Here is a 7,495-nt window from a genome sequence, read left to right on the forward strand (position 1 = left end):
CCCATCACTGTCTTCAACCTTTTTTTCAGCGATGGTTTGTTAATGTTTATACAGAACTTTAGTCTAGTTCACTGTTCTGAGGCTTACAAAGTCTTTTCATGAACATTACCCGATCATATTTACGTTCTGGAGTGTTGGCATATTTTTTAAACATGAGAGAGCTTTATGTTTGGCAAGACCACACAGTGTAAGTAAAGGGGGTGGGGGGAGTTGTGATCAGGAAAACTATTTCATAATTGAATTATGTCTTCTCTCAGCTAATCTGTTTCACCGTTCATTGTGCGTATAGGGCAATCGGACCAGAACCAGTGTTGTCTTGTTTGTTGCTTGCTTTTGCTTTGCTTCTTCAAAAGAAATGCACTTGAAACACCCCTGTCTAAAGTGGGTCAAGGGGGAGCTGCTCCTGGAGCTGCGGAGAGAAATTACAGTTTACCTTCTTTATTCTGTTCTGGGAAAGTTTTGAACCCAGAGTTCTCTTTATGAGTACTTACTCTCAGGATCCATTGCCTAAAGTCTTTTATTTTTTCTCTTGGGGAGTGGTGAGCAGGAAGGATTAAACTAGCAGCTTCAGTGGTGAGAACCAGTGCCCACCCCCACCTTTAGGACACTGGGCCTCAGCAGCCTGAAGGTACTCATGCCTCCAGGAAAGGATGCTCCCAGGCTTGGCTGAGCCCAGCAGGCATATGCTTTGCTTTGATGTTCTTTCAGACTGAAACTACAAAGCTAGCTAGTTTCATTTCCTAGGACTGTGTTTAACTACATTAAAATTATGTAATTCTTCTCATAGTCTTTATATAAGCTAATTGTAAAGGAAAGCCTTGAGTAAAATGTTGATTAAACTTTGGAGGTTTTCATCTTTAACCAGATGTAAACTTTTGATAGGGCTTCCCTGGCTCAATGGTAAAAAATCCAGGAGATTCGGGTTGATCCCTGGGTTGTGAAGATCCTCTGGAGAAGGAAATGGCAACCCACTCCAGCATTCTTGGCCTGGGAAATCCCATGGACAGAGGAGCCTGGGGAGTTACGGTCCATGGGGTCGCAAAAGAGTTGGACATGACTTAGCGACTAAACAACAGCAACAACAGAAACTTTTGATACCATCTTGAGTTATATCAGACAGAATTTTGCATAGCTGCATGAGTCACAATTTTCTAAACAGTTTGGATCTTTGATCTAAATTTTACTTAGGTCTTCCAGCCTCATCTCCAGAGCCTTCCACCATCAGAAACATTCTGCACCTTGCTTGCTGGAAGGTTTCTTTTTTTTTAAAAAAACAGTGGCATCTGGTGATGTGTATATGAAAACAATGAGATTTCTCAATAGTTTTTGAATCATTTTGTTAGAAATGGCTTATGTACACTTCAAAGTATATTCATTTCCAAAGTTATGCTTTAGTTTTTAGAATTAGTTTTTAAAGATAGCTTTTAAAGAAAGTTGATGAAACAGTTATCTCTAATTCTTAGAAACTTACCAGGGCTTATCTGAAAACTCCTCCTTTTCATATCAGCAACTTGAAATAGGTCTTGAAGAGGTTCTTTGATCTCCCACTATTAGATGAGCTGCATTTTCTTGTGAATTTACAGGAGTTACATCCTAGAAGGCATCTATGAGGAAGCAGAGGTGTCATAAAAGATCTGGTCATTGCCCAACTTTACCTGGGATATATTTGTTGAGAATCTATTACATTAAAAAATCACAGCAAAATTAAAATGCAATTGATTGGACTGTTACTAGAAACTGTTTGTGGGACAGATTTTCCCCTTAACTTTTTACTAGAAAATTTTTCAAGTGTAGAAAATTTAAAAGCACATGCTTTTTTAAAAAAATTAATTAATTTATTTTAAGAAGGCTAATTACTTTACAATATTGTGGTGGTTTTTGCCATACATTGACATGAATCAGCCATGGGTATACATGTGTCCCCATCCTGAACCCCTCTCCCACCTCCCTCCCCATCCCATCTCTTGGGGTCATCCCAGTGCACCAGCCCTGAGAACCCTGTCTCAGGCATCAAACCTGGACTGATGATCTATTTCACATATGGTAATATACATGTTTCAATGCTATTCTCTCAAATCATCCCACCCTCGCCTTCTCCCACAGAGTCCAAAAGTCTGTTCTTTACATCTGTGTCTCTTTTGCTGTCTTGTATACAGGGTTATTGTTACCATCCTTTTAAATTCCATATATATGTGCTAGTATACTGTATTGGTGTTTTTCTTTCTGGCTTACTTCACTCTGTATAATAGGCTCCAGTTTCATCCACCTCATTAGAACTGATTCAAATGTATTCTTTTTAATGGCTGAGTAATACTCCATTGTGTATATGTACCACAGCTTTCTTATCCATTCATCTGCTGATGGACATCTAGGTTGCTTCCATGTCCTGGCTATTGTAAACAGTGCTGCGATGAACTTTGGGGTACACGTGTCTCTTTCAATTCTGGTTTCCTCGGTGTGTATGCCCAGCAGTGGGATTGCTGGGTTGTATGGCAGTTCTGCATGGCATCTCTTTCTATATGTAAATACTTTTAATTAAATAAACATTCAAAATATGTTGCAGGCATACTTTCTCTTTCTCTTCTCCCACATTCTACATTCAGTGTGGAGCAAATGCTATAGGTCGCATCTTCAAAACAGGCATCTGATTACCAGCTACCCATTCCATTCCTGGTCCAGGTCCCATCATCTCTCTCCTAAATTAAGCAGTGGCTCTCTCACGAGTTTCACTCTTGCTGTAATTGATCCCTTTGGGGACATCTAAAAATCTCGGCTAGAGTGACCCTTTCCAAATGTAAATAACATACTAATATTCTGTTCAGTTCCTCCAGTGGCTTCCCATTTGACTTGCAGTGAACGCCGAGCTCCTTATTATGAACTTTATGTGTGTGTGTTAGTTGCTCAGTCGTGTCTGAGTCTTTGTGGCCTCACGGACTATAGACCACCAGCCTCCTCTGTCCATGCTATTTCCCAGGCTAGAATATTGGAGTAAGGGATCTTCTTGACTCAGGGATTGAACCCATGTCTCTTGGGTTTCCTGCATTGGCAGGTAGATTCTTTACCACTATGCTGCATGGGAAGCCCAGGCCTCAGATGACCAGGCACCCTATTGCTGCTGCTGCTACTGCTACTGCTACTCACTTCAGTGGTGTCCGACTCTGTGCGACCCCATAGACAGCCTCCCACCAGGCTCCCCCCTCTGATATAACATCTTAGCTTTGTTTTTCTGTCTCTAAATCTGGTACAGCTCTCTGTTGCTCCTCACAGGTGGCATCTGCTCCTGCTTCCAGCACTTCACTTGTTTCCGCTCCCTGGAATATCCTTGGACACCAGTAGGGCTCACTCCTTCACTTCCTTCAGGTCATTATCAAACATCACCTTCTTACAGAGACACTGCTCTGGTAGCCTACTGAATACGATCCCATCTCCCGATGTCTCCTTTCCCTCATCTGGCTTTTAAAACAAGCTAGATCGGACTTATCACAATCCAGTATTCCATTCCATGTATTTTTACTTATTTACCTTTTTTGTTTTCTGTTCTCTCCATTATTCTGTGTCAAGAATTTTTGTGCGTTTTGTTCACTATTTTCCAGTGCCTGGCATGTGGTAGCTTCTTAACAAAAATTTGTTGAACGAATAACATATTTTCTAAGAGTAGTTAAAAATAATGAATTTTTGAAAATCATTGAGTTAGCAATGTCTGGTCAAGGAATTTTTGCTCATTATACTTGGGCACTTATTTTACTTGGCTTGAATCCCAGACTGAAATCTGGGGAACTTTCTTTACTCTGCTGCCTGTTAGGCCAGACCTAACTCTAGCTTCAATCATCTGGTCACAAAAGAAGAAAAAAAAAAGTTTTATCAAAAGGAAAAGAAAGTTAGTGTGTTTTCTCCCCCAGTCCTTCTAGGTACCCCAGTTCCATAATACCCCATAAAACTTTTCTGCTGTGTCACTCCCAGTCCCCAAATGAGGCCATTTCCCAAATCAGACTTCCCCCCGCATGGGTCCCTTTTTCTCCTCGGCCCTCAGGGTTGGCACCTCAGCACGTCTGCTGTTTTCCCCTGCTGCCTCTGCTCGGGGAAGCTGATCTCCAGGGGAGGCACCTGGCTCTTTCCACAGACGTACTCTGTTAGGGTCTGATGCAATACCTTCTCTTAGCCCAGGTCTGCTTTCAGTAATTTAAACCATCTCCCCTCTCTCTGCATATCCTAAGGACTCAGAGGACAGACTCCAAATTTTCTCTTTTGATTTAGCCAGTGACTACAATATTCCAATAAGGCCCAACATTCTGGAAATGAAGTAGCACATCAAGAATTTCCCTCTGGAGCTCAGCCCAGTGCTCTGTGGCAACCTGGATGGGCTGGATGGGTGGGGTGGGTGGGAGCTCAAGATGGAGGAGACATGTGTACACTTATGGCTGATTCATGTTGTTATATGGCAGAAACCAACACAACATTGTAAAGCAATTATCCTCCGATTAAAAATAAATTAAAAAAAAGAAAGAATTTCCTTGATTTCCTTGTGTAATCCGTCCCTTATTTTGACAGTTCTCTCTTTGGCTTCTAAGCCGCCAGTGGCTCCCTGGGTGTGGTGTCTAACATCGGGGATGCTGCAAAGGGAACTTTGTGCCATTTAACAGGCGACAGTTTTCTGTTTCATCTTTTTGTTCAGATTCAGCCTATAGATACCAGGGAAACAGAAATACTTTTCTCACATAAGGTCACTGACATTTAATGCTCAAGTATGGAGTCTTTTCTTCTGTTAAATGTAAACATCAACAATACCTGGTCTCAATCAAATATGCTAAACTCTTTAAAAATATCCGTGGACTGATTATAATTTCAAAAGTTTCTCAACTCCTCTCTCCCACATGACAGGAGTGGGGAAAAATAATGATTCTAACCTATTACATTCAGTAATGCTTTTAAAGTAGTTTATAGTTCATCAATTTTAAGACCATATGTATGCATGTATATATATATAGTTGGAAATATATAAAGGTCAAAATGACTGGTGTGAACAAATTTTGAGAATGCCTTGACACACTCTTGGTTTCCTAGGGGCCCTCATCTTCCTGTTTTGAAATAATCATGAACACAAATCTTATTAATAGTAATCATTGACAAAGGAGCTACAGGATGCCATTCTCAAGTGACTCCTCCAGTTACCTCTCTTGAGGATTAAGAGGTACCAAATCAGCAGAGCTCTTCAGGATGAGAACTGGGGCTCACCCACCTTCATCTCAAGGGATTCTCTGTTGTTGTTAGTTGCTCAGTCGTGTCCTATCTTTGGGACCCCATCGACTGTAGCCCGCCAGGCTCCTCTGAACATGGAATTCTCCAGGCAAGAATACTGGAGTGGGTGCCATTCCCTTCTCCAGGGGATCTTTCTGACCCAGGGATTGAACCCAAGTCTCCTGCATCGCAGGTGGATTCTTTACCACTGAGCCACCAGGGAAGACTAAGGTCCTCAGTAGCATCCCAGATATCATGCCCTGAGGAGTTGTTCTGCTTCACATGACTGAGAGCTGATTGGGGGAAAGACCATTCAGAATCCTGGCTGCTGCCCAGGAAGGCTACTCACACTGTCTTTTGATGGTCTGACAAACTGAAACCACACACAAGCCAAGCTTAGTTTTATTTTCCTAAGCATAAGTTTAAGTTTTCATTTTAATTTTTAAACCAAATTGCTGTATGAGATGGATGTGAAGGAAGCACTTAACCTAAAAAATAGCCTCTGGGGGATGTTATCTTTGATTAAATATTCTGTTGGACTTCTAATAACATCTTAAGTTCTGGAAGGCAGAATTGCACATGACCACAGATTCCTTTACAGTCTTTTATGTTAAACTTTCCAAAGGTCTTTGCATTGTTTCTGTATCATTTTTCCCCACTGCCCTACATGACCAGAAACCCGCTCACCACCTTAAGTACACTTAATGATCCATTTCTTTTTAGAAGAACATTTACAAAGATAGTCTTAGTTAAATATACCAATGTAGAATTAAAACACGCATATTTCTACTTTCAATAGTTTTACAAGTAATGGCTTAGGTACAAACACATGTTTTTTTAATTAAAAACTACAGCTGGAGTTTATAAAAATAGCAGTTTCCTCATAAGCATAAAAAAATAAAAGTGTAATGATTGGGAAACTTACCAGCATTTTTCTGAAAACTTCTTCTTACATCAGAAACTTTAAATGGTTGATTTAAAATTTTTGCTTTCTTATTCTTCTTCTAATGGGTAGGAGATACGTGGTTGTAAGAATCCTTTTTAAAAAATAAGGCTTTAAGTTGTGAAGTTTACTTGTCTCCTGAAGCCCTGACCCTGTGCAGAAGCAGAGCGAGGAAGTAGAAATGCAAACAGTTTCAGTTTTGCTTCTGAACATATTTCTTTAGGTTTCTAAAATATTAAATGTATATAAATATATGTTGCTGCTGCTGCTGCTGCTAAGTCACTTCAGTTGTGTCCAACTCTGTGCGACCCCATGGACGGCTGCCCTTGACATTACAGAAAATCAACAAAGCTGAACCATTGCTGAGAAACTGTTCACCAGACAGAGTTTCAAGTCACCCAGAGTTAAGAAATCGAGGTTGGAAAAAAAAAAAAAAAAAAACCTACAGAAAAAAAAAAATACTGGGAAAACACTGAAAGCTCAGAGTAATCCAAGTGTCTGTTACAGGCTGAATTGTTTCCCCAGATTCATAGGTTGAAGCCCTAACCCTCCTTATCTCAGAATGTGACTGTATTTGCAGAGAAGGTCTTTAAAGAGTTAATTAAGCTAAAATGAGGTCATAGGGTGGATCCTAATCCAGATATGACTGGTGTCCTTATAAGAAGAGATTGGTGTTACATGCTCATACAAACACACACACACGCACACACGACATGACCCTGTGAAGACATAGGGAGAAGACAGCCATCTACAAGTCAGAGATAGAGGCCTTAAAAGAAACCAACTCTGACAAATCCCTGATCTTGGACTTTAAGCCTCTATGAGCAAATACATTTCTGATTTTTAACTCATCTTATCTGTAGAAATTTGTTATGGCAGTCCCAGTAAACTAATACTTATGTACATTGGGTCATCATGAATTTCATTATTTTTTAAAAACTAGAACATTAGTTTTTAAAATTATGAATATAATTGAAGTTCATTTTCAAACTTAAGAAATACAGAATATAGAAAGAAGGGGAGGAACCATATTCAAACATATCCGAATGTAATCTTTGTTTTCCATTATACTTTTTTCTATCCATATATTTTAAAAATATAAATTTAATATTTGAGAAATTTTACCAGATAATCATGTATGGAAACATATAATTTCAAATAGGGAGTGAACAGTGAATCACATTTTATTTCCTGAATTATTCTGATATGAATATAAAAATTCAGAACCACTGGAATATGACAACTTTGGGGGTTGTGTATATAGTTTTTGTTCATTTGTTTGCATTTTAAAATTGGAGGAAAATTGTTTTGCAATGT

At 39.6% G+C, this 7,495-nt stretch overlaps 1 protein-coding gene across 1 annotated transcript in view; it reads right to left on the reverse strand.

Annotated features, from left to right (window-relative positions):
• The window catches only part of LOC133245827 (sterile alpha motif domain-containing protein 9-like), a 36,432-nt gene extending 29,895 nt beyond the window's left edge, over positions 1-6,537 (reverse strand). The window contains exons 1-2 of the mRNA XM_061413444.1: positions 6,161-6,537; positions 1,472-1,604 (exon numbers count right to left, since the gene is read on the reverse strand). The gene's annotated coding sequence lies outside the window, so the exon portion shown is untranslated. The remainder of the gene's footprint in view (positions 1-1,471; positions 1,605-6,160) is intronic.
• Between the last annotated feature and the right edge of the window lie 958 nt (positions 6,538-7,495).

Source organism: Bos javanicus, chromosome 4 (assembly GCF_032452875.1).
Source record: "Bos javanicus breed banteng chromosome 4, ARS-OSU_banteng_1.0, whole genome shotgun sequence".
NCBI lineage: Eukaryota > Metazoa > Chordata > Mammalia > Artiodactyla > Bovidae > Bos > Bos javanicus.